Source organism: Eschrichtius robustus, chromosome 3, assembly GCF_028021215.1.
Source record: "Eschrichtius robustus isolate mEscRob2 chromosome 3, mEscRob2.pri, whole genome shotgun sequence".
NCBI classification, from domain to species: domain Eukaryota; kingdom Metazoa; phylum Chordata; class Mammalia; order Artiodactyla; family Eschrichtiidae; genus Eschrichtius; species Eschrichtius robustus.
The window spans coordinates 101172186-101194945 of NC_090826.1; the positions used below are offsets into that span (position 1 = coordinate 101172186).

The following is a 22760-nucleotide window of genomic DNA, read 5'->3' on the forward strand; positions in this document are numbered from 1 at the left end:
GCAAATTTTGTTACATCTTTTTCCACAATAAAAAAGTTTAAAAAAATAGCAAGATGTTAAAAAAAAATTGTGTGGCAAATGGTATCATTGAAAAAGTGAAAGACAGAAGATACACGCAAGTCAGATATAAGGGTTTACTATCCAGAATATATAAAGAACTCTGACAACCTAATAACATCAAATAATCCAATTAAATAATGGGCAAAAGTCGGAACAGACATTTCCTCAAAGAAGATATACTAATACAGTAAGCACTTGAGAAGATGCTCAACATCATTAGCCATCAGGAAAATGCAAATCAAACCACAATGAGACACCACCTCACACCCACTGGGATGCCTCTAATAAAAAAAGACAGAATAACAACTGTTAGGAAGATTACGGGGAAAAAAATGGAACCTTCACACATTGCTAATGGGATATTGCAAAATATTAGACACTTTGGAAAACAGGCAGTTCCTCAAAAGATTAAGTATAGAGTTACAATATAACCCCAAAATTCCACTCCTAAATATATATACAAGAAAAGTTGGGAATTTCCTGGTGGCACAGTGGTTAAGAATCCAGCAGCCAATTAAGGGGACACAGGTTCGATCCCTGGTCCGGGAAGATCCCACATGCCGAGGAGCAACTAAGCCTGTGTGCCAACTGCTGAGCCTGTGCTCTAGAGCCCACAAGCCGAAACTACTGAAGCCCAAGCGCCTAGAGCCCGTGCTCCACAACAAGAGAAGCCACCTCGATGAGAAGCCCCGCGTGCACACCACAATGAAGAGTAGCCACCCACTCGCTGTAACTAGAGAAAGCTCACCCACAGCAACAAAGACCCAATGCAGCCAAAAAAAAAAAAAAAAAAAAATCTGTTAACATTTAAAAATAAAAAAAGAGAGCTTCCCTGGTGGCGCAGTGGTCGAGAATCTGCCTGCCGATGCAGGGGACACGGGTTCGAGCCCTGGTCTGGGAAGATCCCACATGCCGCGGAGCAACTAGGCCCGTGAGCCACAATTACTGAGCCTGCGCGTCTGGAGCCTGTGCTCCACAACAAGAGAGGCCGCGATAATGAGAGGCCCGCGCGCTGCGATGAAGAGTGGCCCCCACTTGCCGCAACTAGAGAAAGCCCTCGCGCAGAAACGAAGACCCAACAAGAAAGAAAGGAAAGGAAAGGAAAGGAAAGGAAAGGAAGGAAGGAAGGAAGGAAGGAAGGAAGGAAGGAAGGAAGGAAGGAAGGAAAGAAAGGAAAGAAAAGTTAAAACAGGGACTTCCCTGGTAGCACAGTGGACAGGACTCCGAGCTCCCAATGCAGAGGGCCCAGGTTCAATCCCTGATCAGGGAACTAGATCCCACATGCATGCTGCAACTAAGAGTTTGCATGCTACAACTAAGGAGCCTGCGAGCCACAACTAAGGAGCCCGCCTGCTGCAACTAAGACCTGGGGCAACCAAATAAATAAATAAAAAATTTTTTAAGAAAAAAGGAAAAGTTAAAACATATGTTCATGCAAAAACTTGTACAAAAATGTTCACAGCAACATTATTCATAATAGTCCAAAAAGGGGAAGGAACTCAAATGTCCATCAACCGGTAAATAAACAAAACATAGGACAGCCATAAAATGGAGTATTATTCAAGCCTAAAAAGAATAATGTGGGACTTCCCTGGTGGTCCAGTGGCTAAGACACTGCGCTCCCAATGCAGGGGGCCCTGGTCAGGGAACTAGATACAATACGCCACAACTAGAGATCCCACATGCCGTAACTAAAACTAAAAGATCCAGCTTAGATAGATAAGATAGACAGATAGATATTTTTTTTTTAATATTAAAAAAAAAAAAGAAAAGAAAATATTGCAAAAAAAAAACAGTAGGGAGCATGGAACAATAGGTAAATGATTGAATAAATTATACTCTAGGCCAGAACGTCATGAAATATTATGCAGTTATGCAGGTTTTTTTAAAATTATGATTCTAGAGACCTTGGTAAACATGAAAGAAAAAGTCATTATCCTAAGTGGAGGTAAAAGATATAAAATTATATACACAATATTTACTATTATGCAATAGTCACAAACCAAAAAGTTTTTAAAAGCGTAATTTTTAAAAACTTTACTGAAGTATAGTTGAGTTAAAAAACAGAATTTTTAAAACTCTGAAGCAAATAAAAAATAAAACACTAAAAATATATTAACAATGGTTGCACTAGAGACTATTAAAAAAAAAAAGAATAATGTGCTAACACTGCTACAGCATGTATGCATCTTAAAAGCTTTGTGCCAAATAAAAGAAGCAAGTTACAGGGATTCCCTGGCAGTCCAGTGGTTAGGACTTGGCACTCTCACTGCCAGGGCCCCGGGTTCAATCCCTGGTTGTGGAACTAAGATCCTGTAAGTCAAGGGACGCAGCCAAATTAAAAAAAAAAAAAAAAAGCAGCAGCAGCCAGTCACACAAGACTATATACTCTATGATCCCATTTATATAAAATGTGCAGAACAGACAAATCTATAGACACAAAAAAGTAGATCAGTGGTTGTCTAGATCTGGGAGTGGGTATTATGGGTAAATGGGGAGTGACCATTAATGGGTACAGGGTTTCTTTTTAGGGTGATGAAAATGTTCTAAAATTGACTGAGGTGATGGTTACACAACTCTGTGAATACACTAAAAACCACTGAGCTGTATACTTCAAATGTATGAATCAGCGGGTTCCTCATCTGCAGATTCAACCAACCACGGATAAAAAACATTCAAAAAGAAAAAACTTCTAGAAAATTCCAAAAAGCAAAACTTTAATTTGCCACGTGCTGGCAACTATTTACATAGCATTTACATTGTGTTAGATGTTATAAGTAATCTAGAGATGATTTAAAGTACATAGAAGAACAGGTTACATGCAAATACTATTGATTTCAGAACAAAAACTAAAATATCTCCAAGATACAATTTTAAATGAAAAAATTGGGTACCTCCCTGGTGGTCCAGTGGGTTAAGACTCCGCACTCCTGATGCAGTGGGCCTGGGTTCGATCCCTGGTTGGGGAACGAGATCCCACATGGATGCCACAACTAAGCATGCTGCAACGAAGATCCCACGTGCCTCAGCTAAGACCCGTCCCAGCCAAAACGAATAAATAAATCTTTTTTAAAAAGTAAATGAAAAATTTTAATGTTTCCATTTACATAAAACAGAAAAATGATTTTGGGTTTTGTTTTCTTTTATTGTTTATTCTTTTTTTTTAACTTTTTATTTTATATTGGAGTATAGCCAATTAACAATGTTGTGATAGTTTCAGGTGCACAGCAAAGGGACTCAACCATACATATACACGTATCCATTCCCCCACAAACTCCCCTCCCATCCAGGCTGCCACATAATATTGAGCAAGTTTCCTGTGCTATACAGTAGGTCCTTTTTGGTTATCCATTTTAAACACAGCAGTGTGATTTTTATTTGTATTTACATAGGGTCAGGTCTCATTATTCACAATAGTTATGTTTTATAAAGTTGCTACAAAAAGGAATTAGTGGATACTGAACCATCACTAGGAGAAACACAGGGTTAGGTTCCTGCGAGACTCTGGTCAGAAAATTTAAATCAACCAATCAATACACTACCTTGTTTTATGTGTATTTCTGTTTTATATACTTTAGTTAACATATTGGGTCTGCCAAAATGTTTGTTCGGTTTTTTCCATATGATGGCTCTAGTAGTACTTAGTTGTTTTTAACTTCATTCGAAACAGTTTTGTTAGACTGTATTGTGACAGCTGTCATATCAGCATGCATTTTAAAAAAACTTATCAAAATTGGTGCATTTTTCTGTAGCCATTTTAATATTGGAGATGGAAGAAAAAAGCAACATTTTTGGCCTACTATGCTTTATTATTTCAAGAAAGGTACAAACGCAACTGAAAGGCAAAAAGAGATTTGTGTAGTGTATGGAGAAGGTGCTGTGACTGATCACATGTGTCAAAAGTGGTTTGCGAAGCTTCGTGCTGGAGATTTCTCGCTGGATGATGCTCCACGGTCGGGTGGACCAGTTGAAGTTGATAGCGAGCAAATCAATACACTGAGAAACTCAACGTTATACCACGCGGGAGACAGCCGACATACTCAAAAGATCCAAATCAAGTGTTGAAAATCATTTGCACCAGCTTGCTTATGTTAATCGCTTTGATGTTTGGGTTCCACATAAGTTTAGCGAAAAAAACCTTCATGACTGTATTTCTGCATGCAATTCTCTACTGAAACGTAACAAAAACTTTCCATTTTTAAAACAACTTGTGATGGGCAATGAAAAGTGGATACTGCACAATAATGTGGAATGGAAGAGATCGTGAGGCAAGTGAAATGAAGCACCACAGACCACACCAAAGGCCGGTCTTCATCCAAAGAAGGTGATGTTGTGTATATGGTGGGATTGGAAGAGAGTCCTCTATTATGAGCTCCTTCCGGAAAACCAAACGATTAATTCCAACAAGTACTGCTCCCAATTAAACCAACTGAAGGCAGCACTCGACGAAAAGCATCCGGAATTAGTCAACAGAAAACGCATAATCTACCATCAGGATGACGCAAGACCGCATGTTTCTTTGATGACCTGGCAAAAACTGTTACAGCTTGGCTGGGAAGTTCTGATTCATCTGCCATATTCACCAGACATTGCATCTTTGAACTTCCATTTATTTCGGTCTTTAAAAATTCTCTTAATGGAAAAAATTTCAATTCCCTGGAAGACTGTAAAAGGCATCTGGAAGATAAAAGGCTTCTGGCTCAAAAAGATAAAAAAGTTTTGGGAACACAGAATTATGAAGTTGCCTGAAAAATGGCAGAAGGTAGTGGAACAAAATGATGAATATGTTGTTCAATAAAGTTCTTGATGAAAATGAAAAATGTGCCTTTTAAAAATATATTTATTTATTTATTTGGCTGCGCCGGGTCTTAGTTGCAGCAGGTGGGATCCTTAGTTGTGGCTCACAGGCTCCTTAGTTGTGGCATGCAAACTCTTAGTTGCAGCATGCATGTGGGATCTAGTTCCCTGACCAGGGATTGAACCCGGCCCCCTGCATTTGGAGCACGGAGTCTTAACCACTGCGCCACCAGGGAAGTCCCAAATGTGTCTTTTATTTTTACTTTAAAACCAAAGGAACTTTTTGGCCAACCCAATATAATCTTGGTTCATTAACACTGAATTCAAGCCAAAAGCACTTTAACTCCAATAATACTATAAATCTCTGAAAAAAGCTTATCTAACATGTATTTTCTCAATAAAGCACACAGTCTTCTTGCACTTAAGAACACTAGAGAGGGAATTCCCTGGCAGTCAAGTGGTTAGGACTCTGTGCTTTCACCGTCAGGGCCCGGGTTCAATCTCTGGTCGGGGAACTGAGATCCCACAAGCTGGGGATGTGGAGTGCAGCAAAAAAAAAACAAAAACAAAAAACCCTCAAGAGCACTTCCCCTCTATGCTTGGGGGCCATTTTAAGCAGTGAAATCACCAACCAAAAAAGCACAAAAATGAGAAAAGCATGGCACAAAACAGACCACAAGAAGGACCGGAGTTTCCAGCATGAAAGCTGAAAAGAAGGCATAATATTACCATGTTCTCCCTAAGCTTGGAACACGTGCATGGAACAACTGGAATTTTTTGCCACTTTGCACATGTCACAAATGAGAAAGTGCCACAATTACTGATTTGGGGGTTACAAATAAATTTTAGTGAGTAGATAAATTCTAAAATACAGAATTCACAAATACTGAGAATTGAGTCGATACAGTTTTTAAATCTCTGGAAGGAAAAACAAACATTTTTTAAAGTACTTTTTTAATGTGGTAAAAATGCATATACATAAAGTTTGCCATTTTAACCATTTTCAGGTATCCAATTCTACAGCATTGAACTACATTCACAAAGTTATATAACCATCTAACCATCACTGCCAAACTGTTTTCCACAGTGGCAGCACCACCTCACATTCCCACCAGCAATGTACAAGAGTTCTAATTTCTCCATATCCTTGCCAACACTTTGATTTCTTTATTAGACACACCCTAGTAGATGTGAAGTGGTATCTCATGATTTTGATTTACATCTCTAATGACTAATGATCTTGAGCATCTTTTCACGTGTTCATTGGCCACATGTCTTCTTTGGAGAATTGTCTATTCAGATCTTTTGCTCATTATTTAACTGAATTTTGTCTAAATTATTATGTTGTAAGCATTCTTTATATATTCCAGGTACTAGATTCTTATCTGAGTCTCCTATTCTTGTAGATTGTTTTTTCATCTTCTTGATAATGTCATTTGATGTACAAAATTTTAATTTTGATTAAGTCCAGTTTATCAACTTTTTCTTTTGTTGCTCATGCTTTTGGTGTTATATTAAGAATCCACTACCAAATCCAAAGTCATGAAGATTTATCTCTATGTTTTCTTTTGAGAGTTTTATGGGTTTAGCTTTTTTAGGTTGTTGATCCATTTTGAGTTCATTTTTTTAATATGGTGGGAGGCAGGGGTCCAACTTCATTCTTTTGCATGTGGAAAATCCAGTTGTTCCAACATCATTTGTTGAAGAAACTATTCTTTCCCCCACTAAATGGATTTGGCACCCCTGTCAAAAATCATCTGGATGTACTGGGAGGACAAATAGACTATTACCACATGTTATATATTGGGGGAGATAGGAATTGGATGAGGACAAGGAGTGGAAAGAAGGCTTCTCACTATTTAGCTCTGTATACTTTTTAAACGTTTGAGCCATGTGAAAGTACTACTTATTCAAAAGCTAAAATAAATTCAAGTTTTAAAAATACAATTAAATAGGCAAGCCACAGAATAGGATGTATATCTGGCAAAGGACTCATGCTTGGAATATATAAAGAATTCCACAAAAGCATCTGGGAAAAGGCAGACAACCCATAGGAAAAAAAGTATGGGCACAACTTGAACAGGCATATCACAATAAAAGATATCCAAAGGCCAATAAACATAAAAAAGCGTGCTCGATTTTACAGTTTATCAGGGAAGTGCAAATTAAACTGCAATGCTATCCTACTATACTACACACCCACCAGAATGGCTAAAATGTCAAAGACAGATAATGTCACGTCTTAGTAAGAATATAAAGCAATTAATCTCAAACACTACTGGCAGAAGTGTAAACTGATATAACCACTTAAGAAAACTGTTTGGCAATATCTAGTAAAGCTGAACTCATGTGCAACTTATGACTCGACAAGTCCACGCTAAGATACGTAATCAACAGAACGTGTGCATATGTTCCCCAAAAGACATGTTAAATGAACACATTCATAATAGTAAAAAACTATAAACTCAAATGTCCACCGACATTTGAATGGATGAATAAATTTTAGTATATTTATACAATGAATGCTGTGAAGACAATGAACAAACTACAATCATAAGCAATGTGAATAATCTCACAATGTTGAGCAAAAGCAGTCAGTCACAAACTAGTACATACTGTTTAGTCCTATTTAAATAAAATTTTAACACAGGCATATTAACCCACGGTGTTAGAAGTTAGGTTCATAGGTAGTTAACGGGAAGGGGACACAAAGAGTACAGGCTTATAGGGTGCTAATAACGTACTTTCTCATTCTGGTTGCTAGATTTACAAATGTGTTTATGTGTACTTACTGAACTATATGCTTTTGATTTTTATACTTTCATTTATGTATATTTCAATAGCACATTTACTTTAAAAATTGCACACATCATTAAAAATAAACCAATATTTTAGTCTCCCATCACAAAACTACTCTGTATCAGCAAATCTGTTTACTACCTTGACCATGCTCTCTACTGAGAAGGCAAAGTTTTCATACAACTTTTCTTTGGCATGAGATTGCCTTTTCCCAAGCTTCTGCAAGGATTAAGCAAATTGTGTCATGTTTTATGTCACATTAAATGACCCACTGGACTCAACAGTTACATCAAACAGACATCAAATGGGCCATTGTAACAAAAATTAATTTCACACTGTTCAGAATCTGGCAGTAGACCTGTGAAGTGCTCAAGTGTAACATGCTGCTATGACACATCAACTGAGAACCATTCACCTAATTCCATTCTGAACATGTAAAAACTTGAGTGTTTTTAGAAGTGGGAAGAACAGGTAGGTAAATTTCAGAAGTATATTATAATATGGGTTTGGAACAGAATTAGTAAAATTCTGAAAGCACCTATACCATCAGTTAAACAGACTTCTGTGAACTTGCTAATCACCATTTTTCAGCATTTCAATCACTTTACCAAATTTGACTAGACAATTCTCTTACTTTTTCTCTTACTAGTAAAAATATTAGTCATTCTAATGATGTTTAATTCTTTTTTTTTTTTTTTAAGGCAAGGAATACGACTTTATTTGGGAAGCTGGCAGACCGAGAAGATGGCAGACTAGTGTCTCTGAAAAACCATCTAATGATGCTTAATTCTTACTAAAATATTACAATATCACTTACTGAAATACTCTAAAGGAAAAAGTTTACATAAATAGTTAAGCTTTTAAAACTATGACTTCTAACTAATTATAAATTAATTATATCCAACTCAAATAAAAGTAACTAATCAGATTCCGAATAAGGGCAAAGGTAGAAAACTGGCAGTCTGGTATCATCTGATCAGGAAGGAGTATTTTTTAAGTTTAAATTTTACTGCTTTTAGGCAAGGCAAGCTTTGATACTCCGTAAGCCTTACACTAGCTGCCCCTGAAGGCATCTATCTGAGGCTGGTCTATTCTCTCCACACGGGAGAGCCACATTTAGGTGAAATTTTACCTCTCTGCCTCAGTTCATTTGTTTAAAAAACAAAAGAGAATAATATTACCTTAGAAAATTTTTATAAGCAAATAAAATAACGTAAAAAAAATTTAAACTGAAGCTGATATTATCCTACAGGTAAGGAACATGAAGTCTAGTCAGATTCAAATAAACGTACCCTTATCTAATTCTCTCCTGCCATTACTAATTCAGATACCCCACCCTGAAACCATACAACAAAGCAGGGAATGGAAAACAGAAAGAAAATTGGATAAAAGTTAAAACAGCCTGGATTACAGCCAAAACCCTAAGAGCCAAAATCAGTCACATTGTATGCACATGAGAAGGGAGACCATCACCTGCCAATCAAAATTAGGAGCGAAAGCTGTGAATTTCAGCCATGACTAATCTCTACTTCTGAGCCATATTTCAAAGTAAAAAACCGTGGTTTCATTTTTTTATTTTTAAGAAATTCTGCCACGATGAGATATTTCATTCTAAATTTTCTAATTTCTCTGTCCATTGCTTTCCTGTGAATTGGGAATATCATGTCCCATACTTAGTCTGGTATTGTCTACATATGTTACACTTTTTTAGCAAAGCTATATGGTAAAAGTGCATAATAAAACACTTTGCCATTAAAGGAAAATAACCCACATTCCACTGTGTCTTAAAAGTGTGACATTTGAAATCCACATTTCTCTTTTCTTGTTTGAAAAGATAAGTATGCACTGGTAACAAATATCTTTGTAAATATCATGCTATACTTATACATATGCCTATCAAGTTAAAACTATTTCACTGCAATTTGTAGTGCACCAAAAGTCATTACAAAGCAATAAATACCACATACAGTCGTTGTCACAACTACTCATTTTGCCATTGTAGCATGCAAGCAGTCATACACACTACATTAACAAACGGGCTTAAGTGTGTCCCAAAATTTAACATGAAAACACATTTGAATTTCATAAAATTTTCACATCACAAAGTATTCTCCTTTTGATTTTTTTTCAATGATTTAAAAATGTAAAAATCATTCCTAGCCCATGAGTCATATAAAACCAGGCAGCAGGAAGGTGGTGTAATAGGAGGACGCGGAATTTGCGTCTCCTCACAACTAAGGCACCTACCAGGAACCGGTGGGGGACCACAGACTCCTAAGGGCACAGGAGGAACCCCCAGCGACTGGTTGTTTCAATCATAGTTTTACTTTTCCTAACATATTTTTTATCTTTCCAATTTTATTTTGCTTTTTATTCTTTGATATTGTACTGCTTTTTTTCTTTCTTTTTTTTTTTTTTTTTTTTTTAACCATGCCACGAAGCTTGTGGGATCGTGGTTCCCAGGCCAGAGGTCGGGCCCGAGCTCCTGTGGTGGGAGTTCCGAGTCCAAACCACTGGACTAACAGAGAACCTCAGAGGCCAGGGAATATCAATTGGAGAAAGGCCTCCTGGAGGTCCTCATCTCAGCACCAAGACCCAGCTCTATCCAACTGCCTGCAAACTCCAGTGCTGGATGTCTCAAGCCAAACAACCAGTGAGACAGGACTACAGCACCACACATTAAAAAAAAAAAAAAAAAAAAAGTTACAGAGAAAGGACCAAGGTAAAAACCTACAAGACCAAATAAATGAAGACAAAATAGGCTACCTACCTGAAGAAGAATTCAGAGTAATGATAGTGAAGATGATCCAAAATATTGGAAACAGAATGGAGAAAATACACGAAACATTTAACAAGGATCTAGAAGAACTAAAGAGCAAACAAACAGTGATGAACAACACAATTACTGAAATTAAAAATACTCGAGTAGGAATCAATAAAAGAATAACTGAGGCAAAAGAACGGATAAGTGAGCTGGAAGATAAAATGGTGGAAATAACTGCCAGGGAGCAGAATAAAGAAAAAAGAATGAACAGAAAGGAGGACAGTCTCAGAGACCTCTGGGACAACATTAACTGCACCAACACTCAAATTACAGAGATCCCAGAAGAAGAAGAGAAGAAGAAAGGGTCTGAGAAAATATTTGAAAAGATTATAGTCGAAAACTTCCCTAACATGGGAAAGGAAACAGTCAATCAAGTCCAGGAAGCACAGAGAACACCACACAGGATAAACCCAAAGAGAAACACGCCAAGACACATATTAATCTAACTATCAAAAATTAAATACAAAGAAAAAATATTGAAAGCAGCAAGGGAAAAGCAACAAATAACATAAAAGGGAATCCCCAGAAGGTTAACAACTGATCTTTCGGCAGAAACTCTGCAAGCCAGAAGGGAATGGCAGGACATATTTAAAGTGCTGAAAGGGAAAAACCTACAACCAAGATTACTCTACCCAGCAAGGATCTCATTCAGATTCCATGGAGAAATTATAACCTTTACAGACAAGCAAAAGTTAAGAGAATTCAGCACCACCAAACCAGCTTTACAACAAATGCTAAAGGAACTTCTCTAGGCAGGAAACACAAGAGAAGGAAAAGACCTACAATAACAAACCCAAAACAATTAAGAAAACGGTAACAGGAACACACATATCAATAACTACCTTAAATGTAAATGGATTAAATGCTCCAACCAAAAGACACAGACTGGCTGAATGGGTACAAAAACAAGGCCTGTACATACGCTGTCTACAAGAGACCCAAATCAGACCTAGGGACGCATAAGGAATGAAATTGAGGGCATGGAAAAAGATATTCCATGCAAATGGAAATCAAAAGAAAGCTGGAATAGCAATTCTCATATCAGACAAAATAGACACTAAAATAAAGACTACTGCAAGAGACAAAGAAGGACAATACATAAAGATCAAGGAATCAATCCAAGAAAAAAACATAACAATTGTAAATATTTATGCAACCAATACAGGAGCATCTCAATACATAAAGCAAATGGTAACACTCATAAAAGGGGAAATCAACAGCAACACAATAATACTAAGGGACATTAACACCCCACTTTCACCAGTGGACAGATCATCCAAAATGAAAATAAATAAGGAAACACAAGCTTTAAAGGACACATTAAATAAAATGGACTTAATTGATATTTATAGAACATTCCATCCAAAAACAACAGAATACACTTTCTTGTCAAGTGTTCATGGAACATTCTCCAGGACAGACCGTATCTTGGGTCACAAATCAAGCCTTAGTAAATTTAAGAAAACTGAAATCGTATCAAGTATCTTTTCTGAACACAACACTATGAGGCTAAATATCAGTTACAGAAAGAAAACTGTAAAAAATACAAACACATGGAGGCTAAACAATACGCTACTAAATAACCAAGAGATCACTGAAGAAATCAAAGAGGAAATCAAAAAATACCCAGAAACAAATGACAATGAAAACACGACGACCCAAAACCTACAGGATGCAGCAAAAGCAGTTCTAAAAAGGAAGTTCATAGCAATACAATCCTACCTCAAGAAACAAAAAAAAAATCTCATAAACAACCTAACCTTACACCTAAAGCAATTAGAGAAAGAACAAAAAAACCCCAAAGTTAGCAGAAGGAAACATCATAAAGATCAAAACAGAAATAAATGAAAAAGAAATGAAAGAAACAATAGCAAAGATCGATAAAACTAAAAGCTGGTTCTTTGAGAAGATAAACAAAATTGATCAACCACTGGTCAGACTTATCAAGAAAAAAGGGAGAAGACTCAAATCAACAGAATTAGAAATGAAAAAGGAGAAGTAAAACTGACACTGCAGAAATACAAAGGATCATGAGAAATTACTACAAGCAACTATATGCCAATAAAATGGATAACTTGGAAGAAATGGACAAATTCTTAGAAAAGCACAACCTTCTGAGACTGAACCAGGAAGAAATAGAAAATATAAACAGACCAATCACAAGCACTGAAATTGAAACTGTGATTAAAAATCTTCCAAAAAACAAAAGCCCAGGACCATGTGGCTTCACAGGCAAATTCTATCATTTAGAGAAGAGCTAACACCTATCCTTCTCAAACTCTTTCAAAATATAGCAGAGGGAGGAGGGAGCAAACTCATTCTATAAAGCCACCATCACCCTGATACCAAAACCAAAGATGTCACAAAAAAAGAAAACTACTGGCCAATATCTCTGATGAACATAGATGCAAAAATCCTCAACAAAATACTAGCAAACAGAATCCAACAGCACATTAAAAGGATCATACACCATGATCAAGTAGGGTTTATCCCAGGAATGCAAGGATTCTTCAATATATGCAAATTAATCAATGTGATACACCATATTAACAAACTGAAGGATAAAAACTATATGATAATCTCAATAGATGCAGAAAAAGCTTTCAACAAAATTCAACACCCATTTATGATAAAAACTCTCCAGAAAATAGGCATAGAAAGAACCAACCTCAACATAATAAAGGCCATATATGACAAACCCACAGCCAACATTGTTCTCAATGGTGAAAAATTGAAACCATTTCCTCTAAGATCAGGAACAAGACAAGGCTGCCCACTCTCACCACTACCGTTCAATGTAGTTTTGGAATTTTTAGCCACAGCAATCAGAGAAGAAAAAGAAATAAAAGGAATCCAAATCGGAAAAGAAGTAATTGTCACTGTTTGCAGATGACATGACACTATACATAGAGAATCCTAAAGATGCTACCAGATAACTACTAGAGCTAATCAATGAATTTGGTAGAGTAGCACGATACAAAATGGATGCACAGAAATCTCTTGCATTCCTATACACTAATGAAAGAGAAATTAAGGAAAAACTCCCATTTACCATTGCAACAAAAAGAATAAAATACCTAAAAATAAACCTACCTAAGGAGAGAAAAGACCTGTATGCAGAAGCCTATAAGACACTGATGAAAGAAATTAAAGATGATACAAACAGATGAAGAGATATACTACGTTCTTGGATTGGAAGAATTAACATTGTGAAAATGACTATACTACCCAAACCTATCTACAGATTCAGTGCAATCCCTATCAAACTACCAATGGTATTTTTCACAGAACTAGAAAAAATTGCAAAATTTGTATGGAAACACAATAGACCCTGAATAGCAAAAGCAATCTTGAGAAAGAAAAACGGAGCTGGAGGAATCAGGCTCCCGGACTTCAGATTATACTACAAAGCTACAGTAATCAAGACAGTATAGTACTGGCAGAAAAAGAGAAATATAGATCAATGGAACAGGATAGAAAGCCCAGAGATAAACCCACGCACATATGGTCACCTTATCTTTGATAAAGGAGGCAAGAGTATACAATTGAGAAAAGACAACCTCTTCAATAAGTGGTGCTGGGAAAACTGGATAGCTACATATAAAGGAATGAAATTAGAACACTTCCTAACACCAGACACAAAAGTACTGAAAATGGATTAATGACATAAATGTAAGGTTATAAAACTATAAAACTTAGAGGAAAACATAGGCAGAACACTCTATGACATAAATCACAGCAAAATCGTTTTTGAACCACCTCCTAGAGAAATGGAAATAAAAACAAAAATAAACAAATGGGATCTAATGAAACTTAAAAGCTTTTGCACAGCAAAGGAAACCATAAAAATAGATGAAAAGGCAACCCTCAGAATGGGAGAAAATATTTGCAAACAAAGCAACTGACAAAGGATTAATCTCCAAAATATCCAAGCACCTCATGCAGCGCAATATCAAAAAAAAACGAACAACCCAATCCAAAAATGGGCAGAAGAACTAAATAGCCATTTCTCCAAAGATACACAGATTGCCAACAAACACATAAAAAGATGCTCGACATCACTAATCATTAGAGAAATGCAAATCAAAACTACAGTGAGGTTTCACCTCACACCGGTCAGAATGGCCATCATCAAAAAATCTACAAACAGTAAATGCTGGAGAGGGTGTGGAGAAAAAGGAACCCTCTTGCACTGTTGGTGGGAATGTAAACTGATATAGCCACTATGGAGAACAGTATGGAGGTTCCTTAAAAAACTAAAAATAAGGGCTTCCCTGGTGGCGTAGCGGTTAAGAATCCACCTGCCAATGCAGGGGACATGTTTTTGAGCTCTGGTCTGGGAAGATCTCACATGCCACGGAGCAACTAAGCCCGTGTGCCACAACCACTGAGCCTGTGCTCTAGAGCCTATGAGCCTCAACTACTGAAGCCCACACGCCTAGAGCCTGTGCTCCACAATGAGAAGCCACCACAATGAGAAGCCCGTGCACCGCAAGGAAGAGTAGCCCCCGCTGCTACAACTAGAGAAAGCCTGCACGCAGCAACAAAGACCCAACTCAGCCATAAATAAATAAATAAATAAATTTTTTAAGAAACTAAAAATAGAACTACCATATGACCCAGCAATCCCACTACTGGGCATATACCCTGAGAAAACCATAATTCAAAAAGTCATGTTCCACAATGTTCACTGCAGCACGATTTACAATAGCCAGGACACGGAAGTAACTTAAGTGTCCTTCGACAGTGGTATAGATAAGGAAGATGTGGCACATATATACGATGGAATATTACTCAGCCATAAAAAGAAACGAAATTGAGTTATCTGTAGTGAGGTGGATGGGCCTAGAGTCTGTCATACAGAGTGAAATATGACAAAGAGCAAAACAAATACCATATCCTAACACATACATATGGAATCTAAAAAAAAAATGGTTCTGATGAACCTAGGGGCAGGACAGGAATAAAAATGCAGATGCAGAGAACAGACTTGAGGCCACGGGGAGGGGGAAGGGTAAAGCTGGGACCAAGTGAGAGAGTAACACTGACATACACACACTACCAAATGCAAAACAGATAGCTAGTAGGAAGTAGCAGCATCGCACAGGGAGATCAGCTCTGTGCTTTGCGACCACCTAGAGGGGTGGGATAAGGAGGGTGGGAGGGAGACGCAAGGTGGGAGGATATGGGGATATACGTATGCACATAACGGATTCACTTTGTTACATAGCAGAAACTAACACATTGTAAAGCAATTATACTCCAATAAAGATGTTGAAAAACAACAACCAGGCAGCAGGCTAGATTTGGCCCATGGGCAGTATTTTGCCAACCCCTGATCTAAAGTAAGGTCCAACAATTAACAAGCACAGAACTTCCAATTAGAATTTTATTGCCTCACTCAAATAGGAAAAGAACCAAAGATTATCCACTGTTTAAGGAAGCCTTTGAGACAAGAAGAGATAAAGATAAAAAGAAAAAAACAAAGTTAGAAAATAAAGTCAAGGACTTCCCTATTGGCGCAGTGGTTAAGACTCCATGCTCCCAATGCAGGGGGCCTGGGTTCGATCCCTGGTCAGGGAACTAGATCCCACATGCATGCTGCAACTAAGACCCAACACAACCAAATAAACAAATAAACCAATATTTTTTAAAAACAAAGAGAAAGGGAAGAAAGAAAATAAAGTCAAGGTGATCTTTCAGAATGTCAGTTGAATAAGAAAGTAAAGAGAAGGGGAATTCCCTGTCGGTCCAGTGGTTAAGACTTGGCACTTTCACTGCCGAGGGCCCCGGTTCCATCCCTGGTCAGGGAACTAAGATTCCACAAGAGGCGAGGTGAGGCCAGAAAAAAGAAAGAAAGAAAGAAAACAAAGAGAAGGAAAGCATAAGAGAAAACGTAGGAGAGAGTATGAACCCAGGAGCTCCAACATTCAAATAGAAACAGTTCCAAAAAGAGTGAGGGAAAGGTGGGCTTGAAGGGGAAGGGCATAAAGAGAGAGGGTCCTTATGAAAAAATTTTTTAAGTTTAAACTTTTTCTTACTATAAATGAAAAGTAGAAGACTAACAGAAAAAGCACAGTGAACTTTTAAAAACGATGAAAGGAAAAAAAATAGAAACAATCACTATATTCCAGAAAAGGATGAAGAAATATTAAAAGGTTCCCAGAAGAGGTAAATAAAACCCAATTGGGGTTGTACAAGGGAGCAAAATCAGACTAGCATAAGCAACGCTGACTACTTTAGAACACGGGAAGAGATACCTTCAAAGTTCTGAGGAAAAACAAATTTTAACCTGGAATTCCATATCCAGTCAAACTACCATTTAAATAGAAAAAGAAAATAAAGAGCTTCAAAAATGCAAAGGCTCCAAAATTTTACTCTTAACGATTCTTTCTTAGTATGTACAAACAAGGGAGTAAACAAAGAATGGAAAAGCCTGTGTAAAATAATTAGAAGACTCTCCTCATAAGGCAGGCTTGAAAGATTACACCCTCAGTTAGAAGGGTGCATAAGCAAATAATAATGGTAGTAAAACTTAAAAAAAAATAAATCAGACAATTAGCATAGAAAAAAAAAACTGTCACTCCCTGGTTTCAGAGTGAGGGAAAAAATTTTCTCCTGAGAAGTTTCAAATACAGGTTAGCCTATAAGGTAAACTCTAAATCAACATCCGCCAGGTCTAAGAAACACCAAACTAAAAATTAACATCAGTGACTTTTCACTGGTGGTACCTGACAGAAGCAAGGGCAAAATACGCTTTGGAGGCTTGTTTCCAAAAACCAGGTCTGGCAGGGTTCATAGTTAAAGCCCTAGTAAACACACTCAAACTCCAAAACTATAAAACATTGGAGGACACCATCTACAATAATCAGGAATAGGCAGAAGCAAGTAATAGTAAAATAGGACCTCAAGAACTTTAGATAATGGAATTATCAAATATAAATATGAAATCAGTACACTTCAGATATTTAAAAAATAAAAAGTAAAATGAAAAACAAGAAAACAAAGCAAACACAGCTAAATGTAATTTAAGGAAAACCATTTATAGTAAAAACAAAATATAAAATATATCAGAATAACTCATAAAAGACGTGCAAGACTTTTCTAGGAAAAAAGCTATATAATATTCAAAAATAAAAGATTTAAGCAAATGGAAAGGCATGCAATGTTTCTGAACAGGCAGATACCATATTGTAAAGATAGCATTTTCTCCCAAATTAATCTATATATTCAAAGCAATTCCAACAAAAATGCTGACAAGTTTTTAAAATGAACTTTCACAACATGATTCTAATATGTTTAAGAGCTAAAAGCCAAGATCAGTCAAGATAATCTTTAAGAAGAACAAGGTATATGTGGAGGGGGATGAAATTATCTTAATGAATAACAAAGTTTACTATAGCTTTATAATAAGCAATAAAGGCAGAAAAATGGGGGAAAAACTGATTTTTAAAAAACCTCTCATATATCAAAAGACAGCTCTCTAAAGAGTAAAAAGTCAAGTGTATTAGTTTATTGCTGTGTAACAAATTACCCCAAAACTTAATGGGGTAAAACAATAATTCCTTATCTTTCAGTTTCTTTGAGTCAGGAATCTGGGAGTGATATGGCAAGTGGTTCTCTCTGAGCCTCTAATGAGGCTGCAGTCAGATGTCAGCCAGGACTGCAGTCATCTGAAAGCCTGACCATGCTGGAATATCCACCTCCAAAGTGGCTCATTCCCATGGCTGGGAAGTTGGTGCTGGATGTTAACAGACCCCAGTTCTTTACAGAACTGCAAGAGTGATAGTTGTTTTCGCCTAGAACAAGGAATCCAAAGAGTAAGGAAAAAGCTGTATACCTTTAATGAAGTCTCAGAAGTCACTGTTAACTCTGCTATACGCTCTTGGTCACCCAAACAAGCCCTGAGTCACTGTGAGCAGAGACTAAAGAAGGGTGTGAATACCAGAAGAGAAGAACACTGGGGCCACCTCAGAGGCTGGCTACCACACTAAGCCATAGTAGGCTAAGAATAAATCTTCAATTTACATAACCAACAAAGGATCAGTATGTAGAACTTACCAAGAATTCTTGTAAATCAAAACAAAAAAATGTTAGCAAACTAAAAAAAATAGAAGACATGTGGACAAGTAATTCACAGAAGCAACAACATAAATCGAACGTAACAAGCATTCAAAAAGTATTTTTCCCTAGAACCACGTAATTCATGCTATTTACGTATCATAAAGGCATAGAATTTAAATATTTTTCTAAAAATGATGCATTTATGTTCATTCATCCTTGTTTTTTCCCACTTCCCCTTGAGACCAATGTCCATTCTAGAAGCTGGCTAAGGATGAAGGTACAACTTGTGGCCACAGAGGAGACACAGATTAATGTATCCAACACCATGATCCCAACCTCAGAACTTGTCCTCTGGAAAATAAAATGAAAGAACTCAGTCAACCAGTAATAAATATGAAAAAAAAAAAAAAAATCAGCAGATCTACAGCACACTATTTACAAAAGGTCAATTTTAGTTATTAAGTACTTTCTTCCTCTTTACATTTACATTTGGGGCAAGCTCTTTATGAACTGTGATGGGTACCCCAAAATGAAGGACTATAAATGCATGAATCTTCCACCTTCTACTATTCCATGGTCTGACACTCTTCCTAATGACTTTACATTATCACTTGGTTACAGCCCCTTTAAAGAAGCAGGTCTCAAACTTTTTGGTCTCAGAATTCCTCTTACATTCTTAATCATCAAGGACCTAAAAAGCTTTTGTTCAGATGGGTTTTATCCATCCATGTGTACATTATTAGAAATAAAAACTGAGGATTTTAAAATATTTTATTTAATATTGCAATAAATAATTGTTAATAGCAAATCAATAATCTGTTTCATTAAAATTAAATATTTTATTAATTCATTTAAAAATAAACACATTGCATGTTTAAATAACATTAACAGAAATAACTAATTTCCAAAACCAAAAAAATTTTTTAGTAAAGAGTGGCACTGATTTCACTTTTAAATCTCTTTAATGTTTAGTTTAATAGAAGATGTCTGTATATATACTTTTGCATTTAATCTGTTGTGAGAGATTGTTTTGTTTGAAGACTATAAAGAAAACTTGGCCTCATATAACCCATGTACTTAAGAAAAGGGAAGAGTATTTTAATAGTCTTTTCAGACAATCTGTGGATATTCTTCGATACATTCAAAAAATTTAAAGTGTTTTTATTTATTTCTTAAACATCAGTTGCAATGTGAAATTTCAAACTATGGTGATGAACTTTTACTACGCCCTTACATTAAAATCTATTGGTCTATTTTGCACTTTGAATCTTTTTCCTATGTCTGATTTTGTAACATGATGCATTGGTCATTTGGGAAATACCGGTTCACTATGTAGATCTTCCAAACGTTGACATTTCATTGCACAATATCAAAAAAAAAAGTGTTACTATCACTACCAATCTCATCAGAAAAGCCTTTACATATTGAGAAGCTGTCAAGCTCATGGTGGCATATACAAGTTTCCCAAAAATCCTAATTTTCATTTAAAAGCTCAATTTTTTCCATTGGCAACATATAACATCAGTTGTTTCTCTTGAAATGACAAGGCTCAATTCATTCATTTTTAAGAAAATATCTGCCAAATATCCATTCTTTTTTTTTTTTTTTAAAGGCTCTTTGTTTACTTCTTGGTATTGTATTTTTTTTGAATTAATTGATTTATTTATTTACTTATGGCTGTGTTGGGTCTTCGTTTCTGTGCGAGGGCTTTCTCCAGTTGTGGCAAGTGGGGGCCACTCTTCATCGCAGTGCGCGGGCCTCTCACTATCGCGGCCTCTCTTGTTGCGGAGCACAGGCTCCAGACGCGCAGGCTCAGTAATTGTGGCTCACGGGCCTCGTTGCTCTGCGGCATGTGGGATCTTCCCAGAGCAGGGCTCGAACCCGTGTCCCCTGCATTGGTAGGCAGATTCTCAACCACTGCACCACCAGGGAAACCCCCAAATATCCATTCTTGAAAACCACAGTTTGTTACTCATTCTTTCAAGTAAAAATTATTTTCCAAGAAAAAAAGCAGCTAATTCAACTTGGAATTCAAACAACTGCACAAGTACTTTTCTTATTGCACTTCAGTCTGCAGCAGAAGCACTTTATGCATTACCCCATTTCATCGCACAGAATATTAAGGATAAAGATTTTAAAAACAGGGACGTCCCTGGTGGTCCAGTGGGTAAGACTCCATTCCCGATGCGTGGGGCCCGGGTTCAGTCCCTGGTCCGGGAACTAGATCCCGCACGCCGCAACTAAGAAGTCCGCACACCACAACTAAGACCCGGTGCAGCCAAAATAAATAAATAAATATTTTTTAAAAATTTTATTTATTTATTTATTTATGGCTGTGTTGGGTCTTCGTTTCTGTGCGAGGGCTTTCTCTAGTTGCAGCAAGTGGGGGCCACTCTTTATCACGGTGTGCGGGCCTCTCACTATCGCGGCCTCTCTTGTTGCGGAGCACAGGCTCCAGACGCGCAGGCTCAGTAATTGTGGCTCACGGGCCCAGTTGCTCCGCGGCATGTGGGATCTTCCCAGACCAGGGCTCGAACCCGTGTCCCCTGCATTAGCAGGCAGATTCTCAACCACTGCGCCACCAGGGAAGCCCCTAAATAAATAATTTTTTAAAAAAAATATTTTAAAAACAATTTTCACTGCTTCATCAAGGACATAAAAGTAAAACTAACATAATTTTTGTTGGTGGCGGTGGTTTTACTCTAAGTATGTGACGGTAAAGTTACAATAACTTTTAGAGTGCTTCGGAGGCACTATCTTACTTCCTGCTAAGGTGGCAAGCAGTCTTACCCATCATTGCTTTTGTATTATTAATACAAACGTCAGGACAGTGAATAAGGCAAATAATGAATCAGTGTTATAATGAAAACAGTTTCAACTTTGCCGACACCTGAAAGGGTATCAGAGACAATCCCCCCCACTCCCCAACTCAGAGTTTCATGGACAACTTTGAGAATCTACTTTAAGGTACTATTCTCATTTAGTGTCTGCTAAGAGGAGTATATATAAGGAAATTAAAAGCAGTTAGATTCCCCTAACTGAAATTTTTGGTGTACAGATATTAGACCTTGTAAAAACTTAGGATTTAGAACATTAGTTTACAAGTTTTAACACTAAGTTTTAGGCAGCTGAAGAGAGGTTTGGAACACAAATGACTTTGTTCGGTGTGCCATACTTCATTAGATGTCAGAAAAACCTAGAAAAACACCAACAATTTGCCTTCCTGCCTCTTCTTTTCTGCTTACTGTGAGATAGAGGTAATCACAAAGGCAACAGCAGTACAACTTATTGGGGGCTTACCAGGCGCCAGGCACTCTATGAAGCAATTTACAATGTATTAACTCATTTAATCCTCACAATTAACACTATGAAATAGGTATTATTATTATTACTCTCAACTTATGGATATTAAGTAACATATCCACAGTCATTCTAGTAGCAAATAAAGCTCAAAAATGAATGCAGGCAGTTTGACTCCTGAATTGTGTGCATTTCACCAACCACCATGCCATAAAACATTAAAAAGTGTTTTTCTTTGATACGTCTTTAATGACTGATTGCTGATGACTATGTTATCATTCAAAAACTCAAGCATGTTTATGTCAAACAGAGCATTAGAGAAAGTAGGACCTAAAAAAATCCCGAAACAGATAAGCCACACCCAGAACTAGCAAACTGCCAAATATTACATGTACTCCTGGGACAAGAACTTCCAAGAGCTCAAACAGAAGATTCCCCTGCATGGCTTACCATGCTCAGTGATAAAACACAACCACTGTGAGGAGGTGCTCTTCACACTATACCCAGAGGTATTCCCTCCCACTTACCACATGACTGTTGCCATCTCAGACTTTTCACAAAAAGTTGAAGATTCATAAACAGAATCATTTTTCCACGTTGATTATTCCCCACAAAAGATAAGAATATTAAACTTATGTAGATGTAAAAAGTTAGCGTAAAAGACAGTAACAGAATCACACAGAATTTTACTGGATAGGAACTCAACTTCATATTGCAAACCTGGAGAGGCTGTCTAGGTGACTTGCCCAAGGCTACACAGCATATTAACAGCAGAACCCAATGCAAGTTACTCCCAATCCAGATAATCATCCACATCACCATGCTGTCTATGTGTTACTACAAAAGTCTCACCTCCTTCAAGAGTTCATTTGAGAGGTTGTTCAGATGCATCAATACATATTTGTATTTTTACTGA

The 22760-nt window shown here is 37.1% G+C and overlaps 1 protein-coding gene and 1 non-coding gene across 3 annotated transcripts in view; one reads left to right on the forward strand and one right to left on the reverse strand.

Moving 5' to 3' along the window:
- Nucleotides 1-22760, reverse strand: part of TRIM33 (tripartite motif containing 33) — a 161756-nt gene that overhangs the window by 134037 nt on the left and 4959 nt on the right. The gene's annotated exons all lie outside the window — the stretch shown is intronic.
- Nucleotides 2956-3029, forward strand: TRNAR-CCU (transfer RNA arginine (anticodon CCU)). The gene has a single exon. It is a non-coding gene; the product is annotated as a tRNA-Arg (tRNA).